The following is an 11,319-nucleotide window of genomic DNA, read 5'->3' as shown; positions in this document are numbered from 1 at the left end:
TTGATGGAAATATTGAACGGTTCTAGCACTCTTCTACCCGTAAAGGCAATACACCGGCATTTTTCCGTAGACAGTTGCAGACCCCTGGACCTCAACCACTCCTGTATAGTGTCGATGGCCGCATACACCCTCTCCCGCACCTCCAAGACCGTCCTCTGATACTATGCAATCATTTTATAATAAAAATGGGCCCCACTATTTTCTTTTTGGATTTAAAGTAATTTCTTGAAATCAAAATAATTTTTTTTGAACGAATTGTTTTATTTTCTTTGTTATGTAACTAGAAAGGTAAAACAAATTTGTATAGAAAAATTTAATTCTCTTTGCTCTGTTATTATATTCGATATTATGTATATATATATATATTTAAACAAAAATAAAACAGACTATATTTTATACTGTAATATATTATAATTTAACAAACTACTTAAGTTATACATTCACGGGTTGTGTTCTATTCATATCGAAGGAACAGAGATGACAGCAATTAATCTTACTTAGTAAATTGGAAGAAAAGACTGTGTTTCTGTCGCTAACGAATGAGGGAGATACAGACTCGATGTAAGCGGTGTACATTACGCTATCACTGTTAAATAACCGACCCTTAGTATGTTTCACCCCGCTCCTCAATTACAGAGCTATGGTGGGTGGGTCGCTTCATTGGGAGGGCGGATGAAGTAAACAGTATCGAGAGAGATCTTAAGTCTGAATTAGGAATGCAGTCGTGGGACGATCTTACCTAACGTGTTCACGATTCGTCTGAAAGCTTATCTCTGACGAGAATAATGTGTAAACTTTGCATAATTATTTCTTGTTAACTAAGAATAATCACGGATTACTGTTTCGTTCTACAATATTTGACATCTTAAGAGAAAATTAACTCCTTTATAAACAGTTCAAATAGACATTATTATTTATTATTATAAAGAAGCAGTAATAAAATTTTTGAAATAAGTTTAATAAAAATAGAAATCTTGCTTCTTTGAGTATTTATCCATTAAAATAGTATTTTTTTCTTTTCTTTTTCCTGTTGTGGTTAATTGAAACCCAACCACCAAAGAACACCGATATCCTCGATCTAGTATTCAAATCCGTGTAAAAATAACCGACTTTTCTAGGACTTGAACGCTGGAACTATCGACTTCCAAACCAGCTGATTTGGGAAGACGCGTTCACCACTAGACCAACCTGGTGGGTCAAACGCTATTCATTTATTTAATACTACTGCTCGCTTGCGACGTTACAACACAGCTGGTGTCGAAGGCTAAATAGAAACGGAAAGAAATACTACAACAGCTGTACATCAGTGCTACACTAGCGGTCCGTGTGGTGAGAGGGGGTACTAATGACACACTGTACACACTAGTTTTTTAATTACAGTAGTTTTTGGGGTTAGAGTGCGATTTTGCAAAATTTTTTTGGAAATATTATTATTTTTTATTTGTTAATAATAAATGTGGCTCAGAAAAATAAGACCTTAATTAGGCGAAATCTTTTTTTTTTTTTTTTTCTCTCAGCTCCCCTGGGCCGGACCGACTTGTTGGTATTACGCCGCCCAGGGGAGTGTCTTTAAACTCAAATAGGCCTCCCCACCTACCGGCTATATGCCGGCAAGGCAGGTCGGCCTACCGGTTAGCTCTTTTTGAGAGTTCTTTATCAATATTGGCCCCTTGAGGACCCAAAAGGGCAATACTAATACACCACGCCAGACCCAGTTCGCCGCGACGCGGTACCGGGTCCCTTCAGTATTCAGTGTTCTGTTGCCTGACTGTTACCCGTGGAGTCCTTGGTGGCTCATCAGTGCCAACACACCGCAGCATGCTGGACCTCACCAGCAAGGCTGTCCACCCGGTCCTATTCTAGCCAACACCTTGTCTTCTCTCATCGGAGTATTTCTGTAGAACAACTTGTCTAACAAAACTAGCAAAATTATTCCAGTTTGACTCGCTTCTTAGCATGTAGTTTATTGTTGTCTCTGGAGTTATACCTGTGAGTGCCTTACTATGTCTAAGTGTGTCCCACCTATTGCACTCAAAAAAGGTGTGCTCAGCATCATCTATCTCGTTGCAGTAGTTGCAAATCGGCTCTTCTCTCTTGCCTATTTTGTGCAGGTAGTTAGGCGAAATCTGGAGCAGGTTGTTAGGCGAAATCTGGAGATACTAAGGGTAACCTTGCTGTACAGCCTAATCTCCTTGACATTTTAAGTTGAAAATTTAATGGTATGTATAAAAATAATCTGATCAAGTTTGATCAAAATCGGTCCAGTAGTTTTCTGGAGATATAAGGTGATTTAGAGGTCAACATCCCCAACTCACAAACGTACATACGAAGATCCGGAAAATTTCCATCCGGTATTTTGGGTCCCTTAGGTATCAAAACGTAAAAATTTGGTGAAAATCGCATAACTCCATATAAAAATTTCAGTATGACCACATTTTAATGTAAGAACTGAAATCCGGGTAAAATATTTCGCTAGCAGTAACATGATAACAAAGCGTTTTCGTACAAACGTTTGTATAATTTTGTTCTTTCTTTCAAGCTCTATAATCAGATACAAATATATATATATATGCATGTGTGTGTGTGTGTGTGTGTGTGTGTGTGTGTGTGTGTGTGTGTGTGTGTGTGTGTGTGTGTGTGTACGTGTATTTACGGGCTATAGTTATCTAAAAGTCATGACCTTTTTTATTTTTATTTTTTATCCTCCGGGAATTACTGTTCAGGTATTACTTCAGAGGATGATATGTATGAGTGTAAATGAAGTGTAGTCTTGCACAGTCTCAGTTCGACCATTCCTGAGATGTGTGATTAATCGAAACCAAACCACTAAAAAACACCAGTGTCCACGATCTAGTATTCAAATCCGTATAAAAGTAACTGCCTTTACTAGGACTTCAACGTTGGAACTTTTGACTTTCAAATTAGCTGATTCGGGAAGACGTGTTCACCACTAGACTAACCCGGTGGGTTAAAAGTAATGACCTATATTTAGAAAACGAGCCAACGTATCTCTTAAATGTATACTCAATCAAAAGAAAATATTTCCAAAATTTGTTCGTATATTCTTAAGATCAGGGAAAAACGCGTGGGCAGGCAAGCTGACTCATAATGTTTATTAAAATTGCATTAAATTTCATAAACTCCACTTTTTTTTACGAATAACATATATTTATAAACTTTTCAGAATAAAAGTTGGGTTAAGAATAATAAATTAGTTTATAAAAGTTATTTCAGGAATAGAAAAAAATTCGATCAGTATTTTAAAAAACATTTTCTTCAAAAGTTTTTGAATTCTTTACAAGATTTGATTTTTATTAATTGAAATTCCTTTCTAAATTCCAAAAGGTTTTGATGGTTAGCGATAATATCCAGTTCATTCAAAAATTATGCTTGATAAAACTTAGTTTTCGAGTAAGTATCTCAGTTTATTCCTTAGAACACAGTTGGAGTGTATATATAATCAAATACTTGTGTTCAAATTTCAACTCTTTTGATCAACAAGTTTTTGAGATACGATCTATTGAATATCCCTTTCTCCTTAAATCTATGGAATTTTAAATAAATTAACCGCATTAAACCTTACTTGTCAATGACCACTCTACCAAAAGGTTAAAAATTAAAGATTTTGAAAAATACTGTTTTACTTGTTTCTGATTTTGTTCAAAATTTAATATATCCTGATCTCCGTAGGGGAAAACATCCGCTTTGTAACTGTCCCGTTCGCCATTCCATCCCCTCGTTTCTAGCTCTGATGAGCTTTACCGGAGGTCGTCTTTTAGATCCTCTAAACCTGATCACCACCCTGAATGCAATCATAATCTGTGATTCAGATGAAACCTGAATGCATCACATATATCAGTTTGGCCTCTGTCAGGATGCCACCGATGAAAATATCTCGGCATACTTTTCCATCTGTGTATTTACATATCCCAACCTCGTAGGAGGAAGATACCCACCTTGTGACGTTACCGGTCACCACACCACCCCCTCCGTTTCAAGCCTTTACCGGAGGTCGTCTTTAGACCCTTTAACTGATTACATCTCACAGTCATCAGCCAGGCCCCGGTCCGGATGCCACCGATGTAAATGCCTCGGTAGACATTTGCATCAGTAAAATACATATCACATTTCGTCTTCACGTAGGCCTCAAACGAACATCTTCACATCCAACCTAACATGATTCCCTCAAACTAACTGACGGAAACCGCGGAAGCACGAACCCCGCGCCTAGTCCAGATTTGACAGCACCGTTAGTGACTGTGAATGCCTCAGAAACGAACGAGTTGAAAGATAAATCAGTGTTACACTCATACCAATCAAAATTATGTTTTACGCAACATAGAATTTAGACCTACAACCAAATAAGTCGACCAATTTAGGTCATCTAACAAGGGGAACATAACCTCATTCTGGTCCGCTCAGTAGCCGGGGGACAAAGCCCGCATCACAACCCGATCACATCATGGAGTCTCGCGTGGCATTATCAAGTCACGATCACTACCGCCACTGCCGGAGGGAAGCTACGCCTTCGGTCGCACGGGTTAACATACTCCGGAAGAGCGGCCAACCCTACCAGCGGAAGCCCAAAAGCGAATTACAAACAATACCAATATAACTGTGGTACGATGCCAATGCGCCTACCTCCAACTAATACAATGCCTAAGCCGGAACCCTAGTCACCCGGGATACTACCACGATCCAGTAGGTAAATTGTGTATTAACACAACTTACTATCGCCTTCGTTTAGTCTCTTCGAACTACGACCTCTACCATAATTTACAATGCTTAACTATCAAATCAACCGATTCGCGGAAACACGATCCCCGCGCCTTCTTTTAGCATCACTTGAAACTTTTGAAAAGTTTCACAAGTGATGTGAAAAGTTTCTGGGAGTCAAAAGTTTCACTTTTGCAATCAGATCATTTCTTGATAGAATCCTGAAACATCAAAAATACTATCCTCATACCAACAAAATAATAGTTGATCGTAACAATGAGAGAGTTTTGTTTTACAATTCAATTTATTCAAAGTCCTCTTGATTTATTTAAAAATCAAGAAATAGATTCACAAATATAGCTTCTCATTAGATAGATTCAATATAGATTCAATAGCTTCTCATTAAAACATTAACTTATCTTTCTCTGCTTTCGTCAACTTTTGAAAGAGGGAGCCAATTACATATAGAACGCCTTATATATAGAAATATTTTGAGCCATTTTTTGAAAACTTTATGGTGAAGTGGTCACCATAAATCTTTGTATTCGAAATGCAGATCAACACACATACGAACGTATTTCCAAAGACTTCTATAATTTTTCAAAAATATTTTTTATATATTTTTTTTGTGTTCAGTCATTTGATGCAGCTATCCATGATTCCCTATCTAGTGCTAGTCGTTTCATTTCGGTATACCCCCTACATCCTACATCCTTAACAATTTTTTTTACATATTTCAAACGTTGCCTGCCTCTACTATGTTTTCCTTTTATCTGTCCTTCCAATATTAAAGCGACTATTACAGGATGCCTTAATATGTGGTCTCTCTTTTTTGAACTAAATTTTTCGAAATGCTTCTTTCTTCATCGATTTACCGCAGCAGCTCTTCATTTGTCACTTTATCCACCCGTCTGATTTTTAACATTCTCCTGTTGCACCGCATTTCAAAAAACTTCTAATCTTTTCTTCTTCAGGTATTCCGAACGTATATACTTTCAAAAATCTTTTCCTGACGTTTAAATTAATTTTTGATGTAAACAAATTGTATTTCTGACTGAAGGTTCGTATCGCCTGTGTCATTCGCTCCTGTTTCGTCCATATTTAGTAATTCTACTTCCCAAATAACAATATTCTTCTACCTCCATAATCTTATTTGTTCCTATTTTTACATTTAGTGGTCCATCTTTGTTATTTCTACTACATTTCATTACTTTCGTTTTGTTTTTGTTTATTTTCATACGGTAGTTCTTGTGTAGGATTTCATCTATGCCGTTCATTGTTTCTTCTAAATCTTTTTTACTCTCGGCTAGAATTACTATATCATCAGCAAATCGTAGCATCTTTATCTTTTCACCTTGTACTGTTTTTCCGGATCTAAATTGTTTTTTAACATCATTAACTGCTAGTTCCATGTAAAGATTAAAAAGTAACGGGGATAGGGAACATCCTTGTCGGACTCCCTTTCTTATTTCGCTTCTTTTTTATGTCCTTCGATTATTACTGTTGCTGTTTGGTTCCTGTAAATGTTAGCAATCGTTCTTCTATCTTTGTATTTGAATCCTAATTTTTTAAAATGCTGAACATTTTATTCCAGTCTACGTTATCGAATGCCTTTTCTTAGTTTATAAATGTCGGTTTGTTTTTCTTTAATCTTCCTTCTACTATGAATCTGAACGCTAAAATTGCTCCCCTTGTCCCTATAATTTTCCTTCCTTTTTATATTAAGGAGTTTTAAAAATCGATCTTTTCAAAAACCTCGTTTATAAAAAATGTCGGCCGATTGCTATAATTTTCTTTTATAGCTGTGCTGCTGCAGCAGTAATAGAGCTATACTCGGGAAAACAAAAAGGCATATAAAACTTAATGAGGGTGGAGTCGGGACAAAATGAAATGAGAAGCCAGGAATGAGAAAGTGGAAGGAAGCAGATGGGACGATAAAAGATCCCTCTAGAATTATATAATACATTTTTCCTGAGAAGTATTGATTTCAAGAAAAAATATATTGATATGAATCATGGAAAATGTAAATATTATATATAATAACAATAAAATTAAATTGAAATTTAAATAAGAAGAAAAAAAGTTTTAGACCGGTTTGATAAATGAAGAACATTTTAAAATATCATGAAATTTTTGTACATTTTAAAAGTTTGATTCCTTTAAAAAAGAATAGTAATAAAAAAAAAAAACTTTAACTGAAATACAACAAGAAAATCTTTGTTACAGATCAATAAATTCTGAAAAAAGAGCGTGAGTAAGAGATACACACACACAGACACACACACACGCACACACACACACGCACACACACAGAGAGAGAGAGAGAGAGAGAGAGAGAGTGAGAGAGTGAGCGACAGAGACCTATGAAACAAAATAATCCATAGATAAGCAAAAAATTAGTTAAACAAAAAAAAAATGAAATTCAATCTGAATTTTTTGTATGACCTCTCTCGTTTAAGTACGAAAAGTTGGCAAACAAAGAGAAAAGAGAAGGCGATCGTTGTACTTCAAGGAAAATCGTATTAGAAAAACAGAGCGAGGGTTTTTATTTTCTAAAAGTTAGAAACTAACATATAAGGGATCTTTATTCAATATTGTATACATATATATGTACGTATAAATTCCTTATTTAGCTCTATTTAATTTATTTTCCATTATAATGATTTAGTTTATAATTTTAACCAAAGAAGAAAATTAATTTTAGTATTTCAAAAAAAATAATTTACATTATACTAAAGTTTTAAAAACAAAAAATGTTCACTGTAGTGTTCCTTTACTTCTTAAGAGGAGGAGGTGTAAGTTAATAGAATTTATTAAGACAATTAATTGAAACCGTTCGAGTAGGAAAAGACATACAGATACCGGTGTTACATTCCATACGGTTAATTAATTAATTTTTTTAACCCTTAACCTCCCGCTTTTTTCGCACGCGAATCGAGATTTCGGTAAACTTTTGTTTATCTCACTATTACTGAATTGTTTTTCATCCAAAAAATCTGAAAAAATTACGGTATATTAATAATGCGTTATTAATTTATATTGTTTAACAAAATTTAATTTTTGTTAATATTTGATCATGTTGAGCGCGCATAAATATGGTATAAAAAAAATTACAATTTTTTTTTTTTAGTTTTTGATTTTCTTTTTTTTTTAATAATCAGTGACCTATGTTTTTTTTTTTTGTCTTCAGTCATTTGACTGGTTTGATTCAGCTCTCCAAGATTCCCTATCTAGTGCTAGTCGTTTCATTTCAGTATACCCTCTACATCCTACATCCCTAACAATTTGTTTTACATATTCCAAACGTGGCCTGCCTACACAATTTTTTCCTTCTACCTGTCCTTCCAATATTAAAGCGACTATTCCAGGTTGCCTTAGTATGTGGCCTATAAGTCTGTCTCTTATTTTAACTATATTTTTCCAAATGCTTCTTTCTTCATCTATTTGCCGCAGTACCTCTTCATTTGTCACTTTATCCACCCGTCTGATTTTTAACATTCTCCTATAGCACCGCATTTCAAAAGCTTCTAATCTTTTCTTCTCAGATACTCCGATTGTCCAAGTTTCACTTCCATATAAAGCGACACTCCAAACATACACTTTCAAAAAACTTTTCCTGACATTTAAATTAATTTTTGATGTAAACAAATTATATTTCTTACTGAAGGCTCGTTTAGCTTGTGCTATTCGGCATTTTATATCGCTCCTGCTTCGTCCATCTTTGGTAATTCTACTTCCCAAATAACAAAATTCTTCTACCTCCATAATCTTTTCCCTCCTATTTTCACATTCAGTGGTCCATCTTTGTTATTTCTACTACATTTCATTACTTTTGTTTTGCTCTTGTTTATTTTCATGCGATAGTTCTTGCGTAGGACTTCATCTATGCCGTTCATTGTTTCTTCTAAATCTTTTTTACTCTCGGCTAGAATTACTATATCATCAGCAAATCGTAGCATCTTTATCTTTTCACCTTGTACTGTTACTCCGAATCTAAATTGTTCTTTATCATCATTAACTGCTAGCTCTATGTAAAGATTAAAAAGTAACGGAGATAGGGAACATCCTTGTCGGACTCCCTTTCTTATTACGGCTTCTTTCTTATGTTCTTCAATTGTTACTGTTGCTGTTTGGTTCCTGTACATGTTAGCAATTGTTCTTCTATCTCTATATTTGAACCCTAATTTTATTAAAATGCTGAACATTTTATTCCAGTCTACGTTATTGAATGCCTTTTCTAGGTTTATAAACGCCAAGTATGTCGGTTTGTTTTTCTTTAATCTTCCTTCCACTATTAATCTGAGGCCTAAAATTGCTTCCCTTGTCCCTATACTTTTCCTGAAACCAAATTGGTCTTCTCCTAACACTTCGTCCACTCTCCTCTCAATTCTTCTGATAGAATTCTAGTTAAGATTTTTGATGCATGACTAGTTAAACTAATTGTTCTGTATTCTTCACATTTATCTGCCCCTGCTTTCAGGGGCAGATAAATGTGAAGTAATGAAATGAAGTCTTTTTAAGTTGAAAAAATCATAATTTGTAATAGTTAAATCATTACGGTTTATTTAATAATTTTTTATCACTATTTTATAATCTGTATCAGTAAAATAAGATATAAATGGAAAGATATTGCAACTATTTTCTTACGGTTAATCGTTCTTAAATTTAGTTGGTTTTCTGAATAATTTATGTTTGTGTATTTTATTTCTGTAAGAAACAATAAAAAATTCTTTTCATATAATTATAAATGTTAAATATGTATTATAATTATTCAAATAAATAATTATTTTCTTACGAAACTATCAAAATAATAAATGACATATGTTTTACCTTCAGTTTTATTTATTTTTTATTAAATTTAACATAAAACGTTTGAAATTGAAAAGTTCTAAAACAGCAATAGCGGTAGGGTATTGTCTTTTTACATTACCAACAAGTAAAGAAAAAAATGTATGAAAATAGAGAAAAAAGGTAGTCTATGTATGTTGGCATTTTTATAGTGTTTGGAATAATGTCACGCGAGGAGGGTAAGATAGAAGTTGGCAAGAGTCCGGCGACAGTCACGCTGCGATGTCCTGAACCGTGTGGCTGCGGTGTGCGGTATCTGATCCAACGGAACAAAACCTAGCAAGATTTATCCCCTATGCGAATCTTAATGGCTCGTTTCAGTTTCTACCTTATACGAGAATCCATTCTTCTTTAATTAATGGATTGCCACGAAGTTGTAGAATTAAAACCTTACCTAACCACCTTGACTACAATTATAATCTTAGCTTCCTACCGGTTACTAATGGCCATTCTCGCGCCCACTTAACTCATAACTTTGTAAATAAATTGATAGATTAAATTAAATTTAAATCTGACGCGTATATCCATTCAATTAGAAATAAAATATATCGACCGATTAAAATATTATACTTGGTTTTTAAAAATGAAAATTATGTTAATAGGTGAAGGCCATTTATAAATAAAATATCTACCTCATTTATTATTTCAAGACGTTCGATAGAATTACGCCGGCGAGAGTTTGAATTACGACGGAAACATCGAAGACTTATTTACTCTGATAAACTCGCAAATCGACATTTCAAAATTGTTTAAAATATAAAAAAAAGTATTAACTTTAATGAAATAAAGTTACATATCATCGCAGAAATAGATGTTAATGAATATAAGATTAATCTTTGTAATTTCACGTTTTTTAATTTGAAAATGTGAAATTTTTTTTCTTCCAATCCTGAGTTTTTTCCTAATCCGTTTAAAAATTACGTCGCTAGATAGCAGTGCTTTTCGTAGGAAACATCACTCTTCGCTACGATGTGGGAGTACACATCTTATCCGAGGTGGAAGTGGTGCAGGCACGCAGACTATTCGGGAGAGCGGCCGTGCCCGAACACGGCCATCTCCAGGACATCTGCCGAGAGGACCGTACTCCACAGGGTATAATAAAACGGCCTCATGCCGTATTAAACGAACCACCGTGAAGAGGCGGTACGAGAGTCAAAAAATGATAAACCAGGTTTAGGAGCCTCTATATCGCGTAAATGGAAACCGCGCATAAATTCCGGCCGCGAAAGTGATCGTTCTCTCAATTAAATTTTGTTAAAACTATAAAAAGCTAGACATCACCCCACACTGTCCCACGAAGAGACCACAATTTCCTTTAGTCAGCATATGCGACTCCCTCCGGAGAACGGGGCGCATTTCTCCCTCCAAATAACTAGAGCTCCGGTAGGCGCATTCCTGCTAGCCCATAGTTGCTGGTACCGATAGTACTTCAGCGGATGAACTAAAGGGGAATCACGCCGGGATTACTAGACTCAAAAGCTTACTCTATCGCGGTCAGAACCGGTAAATAAATTACACCATGGTCCATACGGATAGGAACAAAAATTACCAAATCCGTCCATAAATAAAACTTAAAATTTATAACCGCCACTAAATCACCGGTGAAATCCGCCCGGTAATAGAAATATTCAGCAGCTAGGGACATTGTCCAGGCTCTGCGATGTGTAGGGAGAAATATTGAAACTCCCACCATTCTTGCGTTCCGTTCCCTAATACAGTCTGTTAGATCTCCAACTTTTGAATATAATTCTTCAT

This window comes from Lycorma delicatula, chromosome 1 (assembly GCF_047948215.1).
Source record: "Lycorma delicatula isolate Av1 chromosome 1, ASM4794821v1, whole genome shotgun sequence".
NCBI classification, from domain to species: Eukaryota; Metazoa; Arthropoda; class Insecta; order Hemiptera; family Fulgoridae; genus Lycorma; species Lycorma delicatula.
The sequence above is the reverse complement of the archived record's forward strand: the minus strand, read 5'-3'. Positions refer to the sequence as shown.